This window comes from Coptis chinensis, chromosome 2 (assembly GCF_015680905.1).
Source record: "Coptis chinensis isolate HL-2020 chromosome 2, ASM1568090v1, whole genome shotgun sequence".
In the NCBI taxonomy this organism is placed as follows: Eukaryota; Viridiplantae; Streptophyta; class Magnoliopsida; order Ranunculales; family Ranunculaceae; genus Coptis; species Coptis chinensis.
Window position 1 is genome coordinate 12,494,263 of NC_141457.1, and position 18,815 is coordinate 12,513,077.

The window sequence follows — 18,815 nt, forward strand, 5'->3', positions numbered from 1 at the left end:
AAGGCTAAAAGTAGGTCCAAGCTTCCTGGATATGCATAAGCATATGCACAGTAATAGCAAGTAATATACATAGCTATTTGAATATCGAAAAGGCTTCCACATATAGAACAAACAATATTAGTTAAGTTCTTAAATTTTCTAGAATATGAGTCCCTTTTCTTCTTTACGATTTAATGACTAATTCTGATGCCAACAGATTGGAATCTCTTAAATACAAATCTATCAATCAACAATGACATATAAAAAAGGTAGAAACAGCATGTTGTCACTGACCTCCTCTGCCATCAGGTATTTCCAATTCCAAGCTGCTTCAGAGAGTCGGGGCCAACGAGGAAAATATGCTAGGGGTTTGGTATATGAAAACGACCACTCCTTTATATGCCGTTCTAGGAATACCATCCTGGAAAGGAAGTATAATTCAAAACGTGCGAAAAATTTAATTTCTAATGTAGCAAAATGATGCAAGAACTAAACATAGGGAAGAAAACGTAATGAATAAGCAAAAAGGCCAAGTTGGATAGCAGTTCCATAGGATGTATTATATAAGATAATAGCAAGTAAAATTTAAGAGAAGTTATAATGGCATATAAAAGTTGATATATAAGTTTAATAGCATCAAGCACTTATCACGTTTAAGGTATTAGCAAACATACAGAGAAATCGTTTTTGTGTGTGCCTGTGACTCTAGGCCTGTGCAGTTAAATCGCTACTCGTTTGAAGAGGGAGTAGGTGTAATCAGTCGGGGATTAATCGGCATTAATCGGGCAATTTTTCATTACACTATTTCTTTACAAATACTTGTTAATATATTTAACATTGAAATACCAACATAATGGAGCCAATTAAGAACCCAATCAATCAATAAACAATCAAAACACTCAATCAACTAAAATAAATATGATTAAATAAGTGTAGAACTTTAAAGACTTGAGGGTTGATCGAATTGGCAAAATGTCAAGTTCGATATTTAGCAGTGAAATAGTAAACACAATTACTCAGCTAATCGGCACGTATTAATCGGCTAATCAGGCTAATCGGCCGAGTAGTCAGAGAGTTTTTGAGCCCGATTGTCATTGGGGATTAAATTGTTAGTTGGATCGGCTAAGCAGCGAGTAGCGAGTACTCACCGGTTACTCGGCGAGTACTCAACGATTTAACTGCCCAGCTCTAGGCCAAATATTTCCACTTCGTCAATCAATGACTTATATAAATAGTGTCAATCTCAAAGAGAAACTTTATCGAGAAGAAGAAAGCTAGACAGAAGAAAAATATATAGAGAATGCAAAATAGGAGAATGGATTACCTTCCATTCTTCAAATATTCCAAACTGACGAGCTATGTGCTCAAAATCTGCCTGGTCTTTGTACTGGATGCGCACATCACCATCAATATTATATGCCTTGAGGGCAACATCACTTCCATGAATAGGTGTTGCATTTGACACAATGTTGCCAAAGTGCCTTACGTAATTTTCCTGCCAAAAAAAGGTATTTATGGATTAGAAGAAAATAAGAGTAACACTTTCACTGCGTGCCATTTGTGAAATAATTTACCTCCATCAAGTAGCTCAGATCCATTGATTTCCAATCAACCTTTGGAAAGAACAAAAACATAGAATCAAACAAGTACATATAAGACTAGTGAAAATAATAAGATTGCAAAAACAAAAATTGCTCACATGACCATCATTCATCTTAATAGGCTCCAGGTATTGCTTGAAGAACTGCCCCATACTAGAACCCTGCAACCCAAAATAAAGGAATTGACTGATTCTGAACTCAAAAGACTTTCTATAAAGTACAACACAAAGGAACAAAAGCCAAATATAGGCATAATGAAAACAAGCTGCATTCACACTACTGAAGTAGTCTAACAGAATAAATTGGAGTTGATCAACACAGTTGTATTTCTATAATCAAAGACAAGATTAGTAGTACGATGCTAGTTGAATATTGATTAGACAAGCTGTATCTTTCTAGAGTCTTCTGCTCAAAAGAGGTTTGCATATTAGAAATTTCCTTGAGAAAATGGAAGATTAAATATTTTGGACTTTACTATTTCAGAACCTCAAGAGATCAAGTGTTGGGTCACATGCTGATCTGAATTTGAAGCATCTATTTGAAAGAACCTCGTGTTCCAAATGATTACAGAGACCAATATATGTCAGGTCTCAAATGAACATATAATGTATTAATGCAGATAATTATGTAAAGTGAAATATCACTAACTAGTCAGAAAAAGGAAAAGGAAAAGGATCAACATGGAATAGTCCTTTTCTGATTAGCTTATAAAATGATAGTTCTTTAGATTTGCATATCAAGTAAAGATACATACATGTTCACCAAAATTGTAAGTCCTGCACACTTCTGGACGTACAAACTATCGACCTTTGTGGTTCTCTTTTAATCTTAGCCAGTCATCCCAGTAAGTGTAATATTGTCAAGGAAAAGTGATGGAACATAGACAAGAAATATTTCAAAATATGATTTAAGAACTAGAACACAGTATGCCAAGAAGGATATGCCCTAGGCCACTTCGGTGATAGCTCATCCCATGTAGATTTTGTCAACATCCATCCAAGTCAGGGAAAGAAATCTGAACGGTATAGACTATCTGCCAGGAAATTTCGAAGAGCTGTTTAGGGGGGAAAAAAAGGCATGTCCAAGTAACATTAACTTTGTTCTGATGTCTAAAAGATGATGAATGAAATAAGATAATATTGCAGTTATTTTCAATCTTGTCGAGTCTTCTGAGTTCATGACTTAAACACTTTATACATCTCTGTATTCTCTATCCCATCACCACATCAGGTTTGGGAAGAAGCATTAGTCTTTAGTCGTTATGGTATAGTATTAGGAAGAGGGTCGTAGTTACTTTTATTTCCTACTGTCATGGGCTTAGTTGTTTTTAATTTCTTAAATTATCAATAGTTTATGAATGTGATTATTTTTTATGAATAAGAATTAAATTGATATGAGTTTAGAACTGTTATGTGATGCATCTGTGATGTAGATACAGAACATAATTGGAGCTTTTAGATGCTTGGAAATGAGGATTTTAGTTTATGGAAATATTACTTAACAAGTTCTATTAATCAGAGTGTGTTTTCAGGGTTAATATAGCAATATAAAAATAGGATAAATAATATGGACGAAAATAAGGATTTAATTAAGTTTAGTAAGTTATTTATTAGGTTTAGGAAACTAGGGTTTCTTGATATGTTTTCTTAGGCTATAAATAATTGTAATTGCCTCATTAGAGGATAGTTTTTGGTTATTAAAAATATTGATTAGAGAGTTGAGAGCTCTTTATTTTGTGTTCTTGTTTATGAGCTATTTTAGATTTAAGCGCCACGCTAATACACATCATTTGGTATCAGAGCCAAGTATGGATGATTGGGAAGACGAAGATAAAGAACATTCTTTTGCTGACTTTGATTGTGAGGAATTTCTTTATGCTGCTACAACTTATGATTCCAAAAGATTGGGTTCCGATTTGTAGGTAAAAAGTTCTAAAACTTCAAACTTTGTTGATGGGGTTGAAAAAAATTCTATCTTTATTCTTGAAGTTGAAGAAAAATTGGATTTTATCGATTGGGATTTACCCCCTATGTTTGATGAGGAGTCTGTTGAAGATGAGATGTATTATCAAATTGATTCTGGTTATGATTCAACTGTTGATAAAAGGATTACAGTATCATCACAACTACCAAATTTTGCTACACCAACTGAACATCAAACGAAGAGTGCGACCAGCGAGTAAAATCAGAGAAGTGTCTTGGATCCCTCCTGATATAGGGGTAGTTAAGGCCAACACAGATGGTTCTGCATTCGGAAATCCAGGAAATGGGGGTGCGGGAGTCATTTTCGGGAACTATAATGAAGTTAAGGTACCTTGGTACAAGGCCTAGGGGTTACTACAAATTATGAGGCAGAAAGTTTGGCGCTGGTTTTGGGCGGCGGCTGGCCAGGAAAAAGGATGGCAAAAACTCTGGATAGAGAGTGACTCTATGGTAGTAGTTTTAGCATTCAAAGGAGGAGAAGTCCCATGGTGGCTGAGAGCAAGGTGGTATAGAGCATCAAGGCTTATTGACCGAAAATCTCACATACACTCGGAGAAGCAAACTTTGGGGCGGAATCTTGCGCACAAAAAACATGGATCAACTTTGCGGAAAAGGAGAGCTCTATTGGAGTCCCAATAGACCCCCTTTCATTAGGTCCTTAGAATGTCCTCACCGGACTTACTACAGATTTGATGCTTAGAGTCTGTTGTAAATCCATTTTGTCAGAGTTGTATTCTTTTTTACCTTTTAATAAAACATCCTACTTGCATGCAAAAAAAAAAAACCAAATTTTGAAAAAAATATTGTTATGGAGCAGTCATCATCTCTTGTTTATGTTGATCCTTTTTTGTTGTGTGCGAAGGTCTCCTCTAGATCCAGATTGGTATATGAGTCTTCTTTTGATTCGTTTGTGAAGGAAAAGTGTAGGCTGTCTCAATATGAATATGGAGAAGAAACAATATCTATGATACTACTATTGCTCAATAAAACTCGAGAACGAGTTTCCTCCAACAGTGGGAGAACGATGTAGAAGCAGAACATAATTGGAGCTTTTAGATGCTTGGAAATGAGGATTTTAGTTTATGGAAATGTTACTTAACAAGTTCTATTAATTAGAGTGTGTTTTCAGGGTTAATATAGCAATATAAAAATAGGATAAATAATATGGACGGAAATAAGGATTTAATTAAGTTTAGTAAGTTATTTATTAGGTTTAGGAAACTAGGATTTCTTGATGAGTTATGTTTTCTTAGGCTATAAATAATTGTAATTGCCTCATTAGAGGATAGTTTTTGGTTATTAAAAATATTGATTAGAGACACTACTAAAAAACTGACATTTTATGACGTTTGTTTTTTATCTATCTTGACGACTTTGTTAAAAACAGTCAAGATAGGTGTTTTAGTAATATTTTTATGACGGCTATTGTAACATTATGTCGTGTATGACACAAGCGTCAAGAAAATATAATAATTTTATGACGGCTATTGCAACATTATGTCGTGTATGATTCAAGCGTCAAGAAAATATAATAATTTTATGACGGCTATTGCAACACTATGTCGTATATGGCATAAGTGTCAAGAAAATATAATAATTTCATGGCGGGTGTTGCAACATTATGTCGTGTATGACACAAATGTCAAGAAAATATGATAGTGTTTTCTAAAACTGTCAAATTAGCAATAGAATAAACCGTCAACCTTCTCACAATTTTTTGGGCACTAGGTTGGACCATTTTGGCTTTCAATTAAACCGTCGACAACTTAAAAAAAAAAACAAAATCAAGTAACTCAGTAAGAAAAATTGAACCGTCAATACACTCCGGAGTTTCCTCACCGACTCACCCATCTTTTTAATTTTTCAGTCTTTTAAGTTTTATTAGAGAAAAAAGAAAAAACACGAAAGTGCATTTTCTTCCTGGAAACCTAGGTCATCTTCTTCGTCCTCTCCAATTGGAATACACGTCTCCATTCCCTTCTCTGAAATCTTGGACATCTTGCTGAATCTTATTTGCCTCTCATCTGGCCATGGAGAAAAAGGTGTCTCCTTTTCTCTCAGATTCCAGTTTTACTTAGTTATCTCACTAAGTTTTTGTTATGGTTTTTGACAGATTGAAACGGAAAGTAGTGGAAGGCGTTGGGTCGATCAAGGTATGGCTCCATGTCTTAATTTCTCCAACCCTATTTCCTTTTTCATTTCGCTTCCTGCTAATAGGTGTGAGTTTTTTGTGTTTTGGATTTGATTTCCCTGATTTCGTGCATTGTATTCATCCTGTATGATCGGTGATTGGTTCATCTATATATCTCCTTGAATGCTCAAGTGCTTAAAGCCGCTCAAACAAGGGTGGGATTTGATGGTTAAAAGCTTCGTGCTCTTGAATGACTACAAAGTAAAGCTTGTTGATCCGGTGCAATTTGTCCTTTTTATCCATGCTGGCCTTTGTCTTATCATATAGCTTGTGATTTGCTTGTCTGATTTGGTCTATACGAGGGTTGAGTCAGAACGAATGCAAGGTTTGCATTTCTATTTTGCAACTCTGAACAACTATTAGAAGTACTTTAAGTTAAAAAAAAAAAACAAAGTGGTTTCGACTTCCTACGGGTATTACTAATTTTTGCCGAGAAGGATTCAGATTTTTCTGAACGTTTTGTGAACAAGTAAGATTCTATTCCATCTTTTGTTCTTCTCGATCTTGGTTGATGTTTTTAAGGAAGAAAAAAGGTTGCTCTTTTGAATCTGGTTTCCCCCAATTTAAACATTTTGATTGGAAAATGTGTTCTTATAATCGAAAATATCTACTGTACAATTACGGTGTTTGAATAGCAGTTCATTCTAAAATTTCTTATAAAAATTAATTTTCTTCTTAAGCGGTTTCGAAGCTTTTAGCTTTCTTTTACCTTGATTAATAAACTGATAAATTATTAGAAACTAATAAGTAACAAGAATAAACTTTGTGTGAATTAATGGGTAGTTGAAAACTTAGTTCACTACTTTGCTTAGTGCTAACAGTGAACTTGCCAACCACTATGCAAGGTGCTAAAATTATTTTGATTCTCTATGTTTGGTTTGCCTTTCATATCAGGTTGCATGATTCTTGAGATTAATATTACTAAGTTAATGTCCAAATTGACGATAGGATGTTTCTAGTGGTGTGAGGTTGATTTCTCAGGTTGTATAGTTGTAGTCTTTGAAGAATCAAGAGAAAGAGATCGATTACTTATAATTTCATATTATACTTTAATATAATCCTTTTACTATGTGGACTGAATATTGGTTTGGTTTTGAATTTGCAGGTTTCATCAAGTCAAAAGAAATCCCAATGATTGTGATCAAACTAGTATAGGAACCAAAGCTATTAAGAAGGTACTCGATCGATCTGTATTTGCAACCCATAATGTATATAATTTAGTCGTTAATATTTAATTGTTTGTTTTACTGTTTAGAAAAGATTGGAATTGGTATGCTTTAGCGCATGTTAGTAAGTGAACCAACTATATATGAAATAATACCAACCTTTTGTTCAAAGGGTGTTGACATGTACATTTGTGTGCTCACTAGCCGCTACTACTTTTTTCTGGCATTTTGTTTCTAATGTATATATGCTCTCTATCTTTCATAGTCTGAAATTTAGCATTTAGTGGCATATATCATGGATAGTTATTATTTCTAATCACGACGTGTTGTTTTGCTAGCTAGTATCATTTGTGTATTTTCTTAATACTGTAGAAGTGGCTATCTGATTATGTTTAGTTAACTTATTAAACAAACTAGCTAACATATTCTTATTCACATTGTTTCTTAGGTGATAACTCAGTGATAAGTCAAAAAGTAACTTGAACATACAAGTAAATGTGACTTAGTATTTGACCTGCCTCTAGACACACTGGTTAGTAGACGTTAATTCTTGGCTGAAACCAAATTTTCAAGGACGACCTGACCCTTCAAAATATAATTGTCCTTGGCCTGGTAGAATCAAATTAGGACATGGATCAAGGGAAGTGAATTAAGTACACCATTGATACCATAGCAAAATGGTATTGCATCAAGTGTCGGACACTTTATATCTATTAAGGGGCAATTAGCCCTTTTCCATTTTTTTTTGTTTGTTTTTTTCAATTAGCCCTTTTTAAGGATCTTGGAATCTGTCCTTTAATATGTTAGTACTAAAAAAATATGGCTTAACATCAACTACACTTTTGTCTTATATTCAAGCTGTTAATGACTACACTAACGTACTTCTCTCCAACTTGCAGCTATCTCAACTGGAGACCCTTTTCAAGGAAAGCTTAACAAGCTCTTTTTCAATAGAAAGAATTCCATTAACATCCAAGGAAAACTCAGATGACTCCCTTAGTTGGGAACAATGCCATTAACAGAGTTCTTATTCCGAACTTATTGGAGACGTGCATGGATAATCATATGTTGGTTACTTGTGTGTTTTTCACTTTTTGCATGGAAAGTCACAGTATCTCAACAGAAAAGCATTTGAGGTCATGGGATACTGCTTGTGTATTGCAAAGGGTGTTGCAGAGATCCTGAAGTTCAACATGGCACTGATTTTGCTCCCTGTTTGCCGGAACACTATTACGTGGCTTAGGAAGAACCGTTCATTAAACTCAATTATCCTGTTTAACGACAACATCAACTTCCACAAGATATGTTCAATTGTGTTCCTACTAGACCTGCCATACGATGTAATAGTTCAGTGACTTATGTGGGTTTTCTAGAATAAATTTGATGTATCTTTCCAAGATAGAAGCCTCGGGGCTCATGGAGATGGACAAAACACATTTATTTTGAGTAAATAGAAAAAGAGAAAATCATGTTGCCAATTACAATATGTCCTAGATCACTGACTATGTTCTGAATATTTTGAAATTTGTTCTAATTTCTGAGAGTGTTTCACATTATTTTTAGTGTAGCTGATTGCAGCGTGCATAGTGATTGGTGTAATTCTCCATGGTGGCACGCATCTTGCCTGTGATTTTCCAAGAATTGCTGGTTGTAGTCATTCAATATTTCGCACTACAATATGTGCTGATTTTCAAAACCACCAGCCATCATACATTGAGATATTGGTGACAATAGAGGTTGCAACTGGAATCACAATGGTTCTCTTGATAGATGGGTAAACTTGTAATGCGTGAGTGTAATTAATTTGTGATCTCATTAAACCAATTAGTTTTTGTTGTTTGTAATAATATTTCCTGATATAATTTTGGTATGCTTTTTAAATTTTTCAGCAAATCATATCCCTTGAATGGATTTTGTTTTTTAGAAAAACAATATTAGTGTCCTAACCATTGGTACTTATGATGGATGTTTTCTTCATCATATATAAGTTATTACTTGGCTTGTAGCGTGCTTCTCATTAATTGGTTTGTGTTCTCATTTTTATGTAAATGGTCTATCAATTGGATTTTCCGTTTACTTCCAAAATCTTCGTTCTCATTTTGTTTCTTGTAGCTTGGGTTAGTGTTGGATGACATTCAGAAAGGAACAATTATGGGGAGATAGATAACGTTCGTAAAGCTAGCTTAAGTTGATTGTTTGAGATGGATCGGTACATTGGTTGGATAGGATACGTAAATTTGATTATGAGAATGACTTGATTTTGTTGAATCAAGTTGTATTTGTTGATTATTTTTCTTGGTAATGGAATAAATCATGTAACAAGAAAAAGTTGTTCGAATAATTTATATATGTTGGTAATAAAAGTATGATTTTGGTTGATTTGTTAATCTGTATGGATTTACATTTGTTAGTATGTATGGGGTTATAAGTTATATGGAGATATGTAGGAAAATTTGTGTAATAGAACATTTGGGGTGCCCAAAAAAAAAAAAAAAAAGATATTTGTGACAGCTTTGAAGGAACTGTCGTTACCCATACAATCTCTTGACAGTTTTAGTGTTCATCTCTTGACGCTTTTTATACTAAGAGTTGTCGGCTACAGAGAAACCATCATAAACACGACTTATTTCTTGATGTTTTTTCTATTAAAATATGACGGTTATGTTAAATACGTCATGCAAACAGCCCCAATTATGACATTTTGAAATGCATTTATATCATATAAGTTTGAGTTATTATGTTAGTTTCTTGAGAACCGTCATCAGAATAATGACGGTTTTTGTAAATTTTTATGACATGCTCTATAATGACGGTTGTTTTTTTAATGAAAAAATGTCATTAAACCTATTTAATGACAGTTTTTAGCCGTCATTACAAGTCATTTTTTTAGTAGTGAGAGTTGAGAACTCTTTATTTTGTGTTCTTGTTTGTGAGCTATTTTAGATCTAAGCACCACGCTAATACTACATCAATCTGTGTCACTCTGTCAACTAGTGAGGTGAAATTCTTATCTGTTTCGGTCAAGTGAGGTAGAATACTTTTGTGTTTCGGACCCAAATCCTACTCTAACTCTCTAAGTATCAATCCAGTAAAATGGGCTTGAATACTAAGGCAAGCCCAATCAACTAGGGTCTTAGAAACAAAAACAAAAGAGACCGATCGTTATTCCTTTTGCTCATCTTCTACTTCCAGCCGCACCACCACTCCCTCATCGTCATCACCACTTAACCTCACCCATTAATAGGTATTGCAACCTCCAATTACACATACACGAGACGAGGAGCACTTGCTAATCTGCAAGGCCTACTGCCGGTTAATTCATAATCAATTTTCAATTTTGAATTGTGGAACTCTACATTCCCAAACAGTAGCTTTGATTAGCTCCTCCAAGTTTCTCCAATTCCAGTTCTAAGCGATTCCACAATTTGTGGATAATTCTCTTTTTAATTTATATTCCCTTATGACTTGGTGAATTCGATTTCGCCTTCGATAAGGAAAAGAAACCAGAAATGAGAAAGAAAATTGAGTTGTCGAAGTTTTGATTGAATTCCGGTTTCTATTTTGTTTGCTGTTGTCAGGAGGGGAATAGGAGAGCATGAAGGTTGTCAGGAGGGGAATAGGAGAACATGAAGGTTGTCATGAGGGGAATAGGAGAAAATGAAGGTTGTCAGGCGGTATTGGTTGTGAGGAAGGAATGGTGCCTTATTAATATTTGTTTACGCTTGAAAGATTTAGAAGAAAGAAGGTTCTGAATTGGACGATTTTATACTGAGCAAGTGTTCAAATTTTCAGTCTCGTCCCTGTTGTTTTGTTGTGTCCTCTTACCCTTTATTTGGCCCATACACATTACGCTAGCTCAAGGACAAGTTTGCAAACAATCACACATGACAACTCAATGAAAGATTTATGCAGAACTCTGTTATGGAGATTTATTTGATAACAATGTCATGAACGGATTTTTTTTTAACAAGAATGCGAAAATCGTAGTTGGGACTATCTCTTTTATTCTAAGGGGGACAAATGTCACGAAGATATTGTTTGACGTTTTTATGATTGTCGAACCGAGTATGAGGAGGCGAGTGGGAAAATGGAATTGAATTGGGATAATGAATCTAAGCCCATTTGTCATAACTGAGTTTCTAGTAGAGAAATTTGGACTCTCACAATTCTGCGTTTTCTTAATGATCACTCATATAGTTGATTGTCTAATATAGCTTTATCACTCTTATTCTCAGGCAGAGACAAATTCTATATTCTGTTAAATAATGAAACTATTGATTCAAGTTATTATTATTTTATTAATTGTTGTCTATTTCCTTTTTATTTATTAATTTATTTTCAGTCGTGTCATTTGTACATGTGACTCATGTATTCTACTCTAACACATTTTCTTCGCTTTTTTGGAGACGTGTAACTCTATGGAATGAGCATATGACAAATATTTAGTTGTTGTAGTAATTTTAATCCTCATGAATCATTACTCTTATTTGTTTTGTTAAGGATATAAATTCTACAGATTTTAGCTGATGTAATTTTGCACGCATTTAAGGTAATATCCCTCCTTCTTTAATCATTTAAACTATGGTAAGCTTTAAGTTATTTTGTTTAGTCATTGAGGACAATGCCTAATTTAGTTAGGGGGGTGAGAATTAAAATTTTACAATATTTTAATTACAATATTTGGAAAGTTTACATATGAATTATGGTGATTCTAGGTGAAAACTATATTTTTATCGTTTAAACTGGCTAATGAAATTGGAAATTATAAGTCATAGTCAGTATTAGTAAGACTTTTAGAATAAGTTTCTATTACTAGAAATAGATCTCACTAATAAAAGTCTTAGTCTAGAGTAAGTTCATATAATACACCACTAGAGGAATTTCAAATGAAAAAGTAACTTAAACTTCTACCAAACTAGAGGATTAGTACAGAGATTTGACCTATGAGACTTGAGCCTTTCAATTTTAATTTCTTAGAAAGTCTTTACGTAAATCTGAGTCCAAGTTGACTCAACCATTTTTCTGTGCTTAAATTCGTTGTGTAGTCTCATTTATTCTTGATTTGGTCAATCATGAGGTGGCATCAACTAGGGAGATAGGTATTAGGTCTTGTAGTCTATTCAAAGCGGAATATCATATTGATAAGTCAAATAGTAAACCAATTAGCCTGTATCCCACCTAGTAGGATTATCATGTTAACCCCTTTAAGCCTTATATATTAAACTTTTTCTTCTTAAACCGATCATCTTCAACCCAACTCCAAATAAGGAGTATATCCCATATTATTAGCCTTATCCATATTTCTGAGGAATTCTAAAGATCTAAAGAGAAAGCTAGAACAAAGAAGATTTTGAAGAAAATTTTACCAAAGTATAATGACGAAAATCATTCCTTTTGCTCAAAGAAAAAAAATAAATAAAGAAAAGAGAAAAAGAAAGAAAAGAAATATAAATAATTGAGCAGAAGTAGTGATAGAGTTCAAGTGTGGCAGTCTACAAGGGAAGAAAATTTCCAAGAAGGTCAAATGCAAAAAATCTTTAGTATATTCTCAGAAATTTTTGAATCATTTTTACCATTTTCTTGTTAACCTGTCCTAAGCCCCATCTTAATACGCAGACTTATCACTAAAGTATGATATGATGAAGTGTATAATAGGTAAGAGGATGCTAAAATGAAGGACCCAACACTTCAAATGTGATTGACATTCTTTCCATGAGACTTTATTTATATATTTGCAAATTTCCATCTTCCTAACTAAATATGTGGGATGTTTTTTACTCATTTTCCTGCATATAGAGGTAAAATAGAAAACTTATCTGAGAAAGATTTTCTTGTGAGTGTATGAAATGGTGAGATTTGAAGTCAAAATACTAATCCAAAGGTGAGGTAGAAATTCCGTTGCTTAGAAAAGAGAAATGAATCAAAATGGTTAAAAATAAATAAACTCTGATTAGGATGATTTGTCAGTCTTTTCTATCTTTATGAATAGAACCTCAACCTAATATTTTATGATCATGGGTGTGATAAGTAATAACCTTTTGATTTAGACATTTTAACTAAAAAAATTGCTTTCTCTAGATTTCACCATAGTTCATATGTAAAATTGATTTTGTGGGTATATCAACTGAAAACCCTCACGAGGCTATAACTCGTCCTTTAAGGGTAACTTAAAGGTTTAAGGCCTTGTTGCATATGGTAAATGCAACCGCAATGCCTGCGAAAGTGAGTTAGTTTATTATTTAATTAGTATTGTTAGTTTTGAACACTTCTCTAGTATAACACATATTTGCTAAGAAACTAGCAAAATGCTAGTTGAGGGCTGTAATAAGTGCTCAAAAGTAATGATTTATATCCCCAATTATGTGTATGTTAGTCTCCATTTTATATTTAAATATCCTAATATGATACAATTTGAGTTTTTGCAGGTTAAAGAACCTAAATGTGAAATATGGAGGGAAAAAAAGTCAAACAAGTCAAAAAGGAGTCACTGGGAATTACAGTTAAAGACTTAGGGCAAAAACGTCATATTTGTCTCCAAAAGTGTCAAGCCTAATGGGACTTTAAAAGAGGAAAATAGTTGAGTCAGAAGAGTCTTAAATATGATCTCAAAGCCTTAATTTTGACTTCATAGGAAGAGGAGATCAACATGGAAAAGAATTCAGAGTTTCACAAGAATTAGGAAACTGAAAGCAGTTAGAAGTTGCTGCTTGGAAAATAGCCTGTAGGGCAAAGTGGATCACATCCAACTTTTGCTCAACCGAATTCAACTTTTTTAAGATTGCTTCTAGAAATATTTCATAGAGTTTGACACCAAATTAACATAGGATTGGAATCTTTATCCAAACAAACATGTAAGCCAATATATAAGGCACAAAAACCTCAGTTTACATCATCTAGGGAAAGTTAGTTTTTACATCTTAGATTTAGAATTAAGAGAGAAGAAAGTTTAAAACTTTTTCACCTTTATCATCAATAAAGATTATTCCTTTTCATATTGTGTTCATAATATAGTATGATGAGCTAATCTCCCTTCTTAAGGGAGGGAAGATGAAGCCTTTTTCTTATGTTTTAGTTTTGTTCTTCTTCTATCATGTCCTAAGTTAAATCCCCCATTGAGTTTCTTCTTATTCATTCATTGATCTAACGCTCCTTGTGGAGGTTAGGAGGTCTTATGGTAATTCATGATTGTGTAGAGCCAAATACCATAAACCCTAGATTCTTTTCTCCTAGTTTTTAGTGTTCTAGTGTGATGATTGGATTCTTTATGGCACCTTAATTAGTTGTATGGTTAATGTCACATATGGATTTTCCATGGCACCTAGAGTTGTATATTGAATGTCATTTAAAGCACAATTTGGTTAGATATAAGATATCATTAGAGATTGAAGGAGTACTTGGTGGTAAGGTAGAAAGCACGTTGAAAGCCAAATATTATCATCATGACTATAAGCATATATAAGGTTTGTAGGTATGGTGAGTTTCTATTGGTGATTTATATTAAACATGATTGATTAATTATTCAACTAATTCTATGATTTTGGTGGATTGTGCGGACTGGATAACATAAATGTGCTCATCAGGAGAAGAATCTGAAATGGACTCGGAATCACTATCGCTATCATTGGTTAATCAAGAGTGGTGGTCAACGACCATGTTTTCGACTCCATTTTTATCTTTAATCTCTAATGTGAACTTCTGAAGGAAAAGGATCCATCGGATTAATCTCTGCTTAGCATCCTTCTTCTCGAGAAGGTACTTAAGTGTTGCATGATCGGTGTAAAATATGGTGTTTGAACCTACCAAATAAGGACGAAATTTGTCTAAAACATAGACAATGGCTAAAAATTCTTTTTCGGTGGTTGTATAATTCCGTTGAGCTTCATTTAATGTTTTACTTACATGGTAAATAATTATCTGTGCATTATCATATTTTTGACCCAGTATGGCGCCAACAGCATAGTCGCTAACGTCACACATGAACTCGAATATTTTCGACCAATCAGGAGGTTGAATTATAGGAGCAGTTATTAAGGAGGCTTTCAAAGTTTCAGAAGCCTGTATGCAATCTGAATTAAACTCAAAGGGTGTATCTTTTATAAGAAGATTAGTTACAAGTTTAGCAGTTTTGAAAAAAATTTGAATGAATCTTCTATAAAAACTTGCGTGGCCTAAAAAGGCTCGTATATCACGAATGGTCCACAAATTAGGTAGAGTAGAAATTTTATCTATTTTAGCTTTATCGACCTCTATACCATTTTTAGACACAATGTGACCTAACATTATTCCATTTTTTACCATGAAGTGACACTTCTCCCAATTGAGGACTAGATTCTTTTCCTGACAACGCGCCAATACCTTATAAAGGTTTGATAGACAATCATAGAAAGAATCCCCATAGAGGGAAAAATTATCCATAAAAACTTCTATGAATCTCTTCACCATATCACTGGAAATGTGTAACATGCAGCGTTGAAATGTGGTATGCGCATTGCAGAGACCGAAGGGCATACGTGCATAAGCATAGGTTCCAAAAGGGCAAGGGAAGGTGGTATTTTCTTGATCGGTTTCATCGATTAAAATTTGAAAATATCCTGAATACCCATCCAAGAAATAGTAATAAGCATGTCCTGCTAGGCGTTCAAGCATCTGATCAATAAAAGGTAGGGGAAAATGATCTTTCCTCGTGACAGCATTCAACTTCCTATAATCAATACACATCCTCCACATGATAGGAATTCATTCTAGAATTAACTCTCCATCTGCATTACGGACCATTGTGATCCCAGATTTCTTGGGTACTACATGGATAGTACTAACCCATTCGTTGTTAGATATAGGATAAATGATTTCGGCATCTAATAATCGTAAGATCTCTTCTTGCATTACTTCTTTCATAGCTGGATTTAAACGAAGTTGTGGTTCTCTAGAAGTCTTAGAATTCTCTTCCAGATGAATTCTGTGAGTGCAAATCTTTGGATCAATTCCTTTTATATCATCAAGAGACTACCCAATTGCAGAGCGATGTTTTTGAATTACCTTAATAAGACGTTTTCCTTTCTTTTTTGTTAACTGGGATGAGATGATGATAGGATGGGTGCCATCAAAATCAAGATAAATATATTTTAAGTCAGGAGGAAGAGTTTTTAGGTCAGATGTACGTGATTTGGGTAACAAGGTTTCCACAGGGTTTTGTTTTTGCACAGTGAACACTTGGGCTGGTGAGTTCTCTTTATGTTTAGGTAGATCATCATTTGAGTTGTATAAGGGAACGGATGCCAAGCTGTTACTGGTCTCTTTTATATAATGATCTGTGTCAAAATCAGAGTCTCCAAAGGATAATAATTGATGCACATCATTTTCTGGGAAAGTCTTGTCACAATATTCTTGGACAACATTTTCTATCATACTCACTTCTCCTTCTAATTCCTCTTCCATATGCTACTTAATCATCTTAAAAATGACCAACCCACTAACTTATAATCATATCAATGATTTATATTGAGACATGTACCGCCGTGTATGTTAAAGCAAACCCAACGTTATCCAAATAGTGAGTTGCAATACAAAATAATTAGGTCGTTCCAACGTCCAACTATGGCAGTTCAAGTTTTCAACAACAACAACTCTGCAACTTATTTATTTGCAAGCTTGTTTTAAATGAGATCATGAGTATCCCATTTGCTGGTGAGGTTTGATCCCAGACCTATTGACCTATGGTATCATCACCTAAAGGTTAAGCAACTTTGCTAGTTGTCACCTATAGCATTAGGTTTCAAAACAAAACCCAAAACAACAAATCCCAACTTTAAAAAAATAATAAAAATATATAAGAACGTTCATCATATGTCCTATACACACATGCGTACGATGTAATCATTTGTCATGTCTGTATATACGATAACATAATCATTCGTCCCACATATATGACATCTTATATCTTAGACTGTCCACAATGACTCATACTAAACGTCATATAAGATGGCTGTTACAAGATCCAATGGCGTGCCTAACATTCTCTTCTTTGGCACAACGATTGTCCATATCTCATGCAACCATTACAGATCTACTAATAAATGTATTCAAATATATATATCAGGCCTGATATTAGAAGTACATACTTATTTTAAAGTTAAAATAGGTATGTAAGTTAAAAATCACCTAGAAAATGAATTCAACTCTAATTTTTTGTGGGTATTACCTACATACCATAAAGATCATCTCCACAAAATTTGAGCTCATTTGGAAACCTTTAACCTAGCTAAAAATTGTTGTCATCTTTAAAAAAAAATCTAACGGTCCAGAAAATAATATTTTTGCAATCATCTTTTGCCTAAGTTAGAGATTTCCAAATTAGTTGAAATTTTGTAGAGATGATGTTTATGATGAATAGATGATATCCAAAAAAAATTAGGTTTGAATTCATTTTCGAGGTGAAGTTTTACTTTCACGCATATATATATATATATATATATATATATATATATATATATATATATATATATATATATATATATATATAGGCCCGATCTTAGAAGTACATACTTATTTTAAAGTGTTAAAATAAGTATGTAAGTAAAACATCACCTAAAAAATGAATTCAACTCTAATGTTTTGTGGGTATTACCTACATACCATAAAGATCATCTCTACAAAATTTGAGCACATTTGGAAACCTCTATCCTAGCTAAAAATTGTTGTCATCTTTAAAAAAAATCTAATGGTCCAGAAAATAGTATTTTTGCGATTATCTTTTGCTTAAGTTAGAGATTTCCAAATGAGTTGAAATTTTGTATAGATGATGTTTATGGTGAGTATATGATATCCACAAAACATTAGGTTTGAATTCATTTTCTAGGTGACGTTTTACTTGCGTACTTATTTTAACTTAAAATAAGTATGTACTTTTAAGATCCGGCCTATATATATATACAACGTACTTTACAATGTATACAACGTACTTTACAATTATTTTTTACATTAAATATATATACAACGTACTTTACAATTATTTTTTACATTAAATACAATGTATTATTTTTCTTTCCTAAAAATACAAGATACTTTCAATCTTTTACAATTGGTACCATCCGTTAAGTTAGAGTGGATGGAATACGAATTGGCCATTTAAAATATATAATAGTCACGTGACTTGCACGCCACCACTTTTTTTCAATTGTTTGCAATGTGCTAGCAACTCAGCGCCAAACATTAAGCCATGTTGCCCTTAACTTATGTCGTATAATGACGTTGCAACTCAACCAACATTGAAGAAGTTGAATTAGTACCACTAATTCCTTCTCGTTCTCAACAATCACTTCAAAAAATCACAAACTGAACATTCCAAACCCAGCACCTTCCTCAAAACCCAAAACCAACTCCACTCACTTCACTCACAACTCAAACCAACATTCTCTTATCATCTTACCTCAAAACCAAAACCAAAACCATAACACAGTCACTTCAACTCCTTCAACTTCTTCCATTTAAAGACACCATTACATATAACAGATAATATCTCATTGTTCAAACCACCCCAATCATTTTTCCACGTGTTTACTCTTTTCTTTAATATGATTAGTTCTAAGGATACCCAACCTGATATTCTAACTTTTCGAGCACTTCTTAAAATTTGCGTTGAATAGGGTAGTTTTTACTCATTGGGTGTTCAAGTTCATGGTTGGATAGTAAAGTGTTTTGGGTCATGTAATGTGGATTTGATTACTAGTACTTATTTGATAAATTTTTATGGTCAGTTTGGGATGGTTGGTTTTGTGCGTAATGTGTTTGATGGAATTAGTATAAAAGATTTGGATTTATTTGCTTTTAATAAAATTGGAATTTATGATGATGTGCTAAAGGTTTTGAAGTATTTGATGGATATTGATGGTTTAATATT

At 33.5% G+C, this 18,815-nt stretch overlaps 1 pseudogene across 1 annotated transcript; it reads right to left on the reverse strand.

Annotated features, from left to right (window-relative positions):
- Positions 1–284: 284 nt before the first annotated feature.
- On the reverse strand, positions 285–3,864 carry LOC147514928 (alpha-1,3-mannosyl-glycoprotein 2-beta-N-acetylglucosaminyltransferase-like; annotated as a pseudogene). The gene is made up of 6 exons (XR_015212960.1): positions 3,734–3,864; positions 2,335–2,407; positions 1,679–1,741; positions 1,554–1,592; positions 1,304–1,474; positions 285–400 (listed from the first exon to the last, which is right to left on the reverse strand). The product of XR_015212960.1 is annotated as an alpha-1,3-mannosyl-glycoprotein 2-beta-N-acetylglucosaminyltransferase-like (transcript).
- Between the last annotated feature and the right edge of the window lie 14,951 nt (positions 3,865–18,815).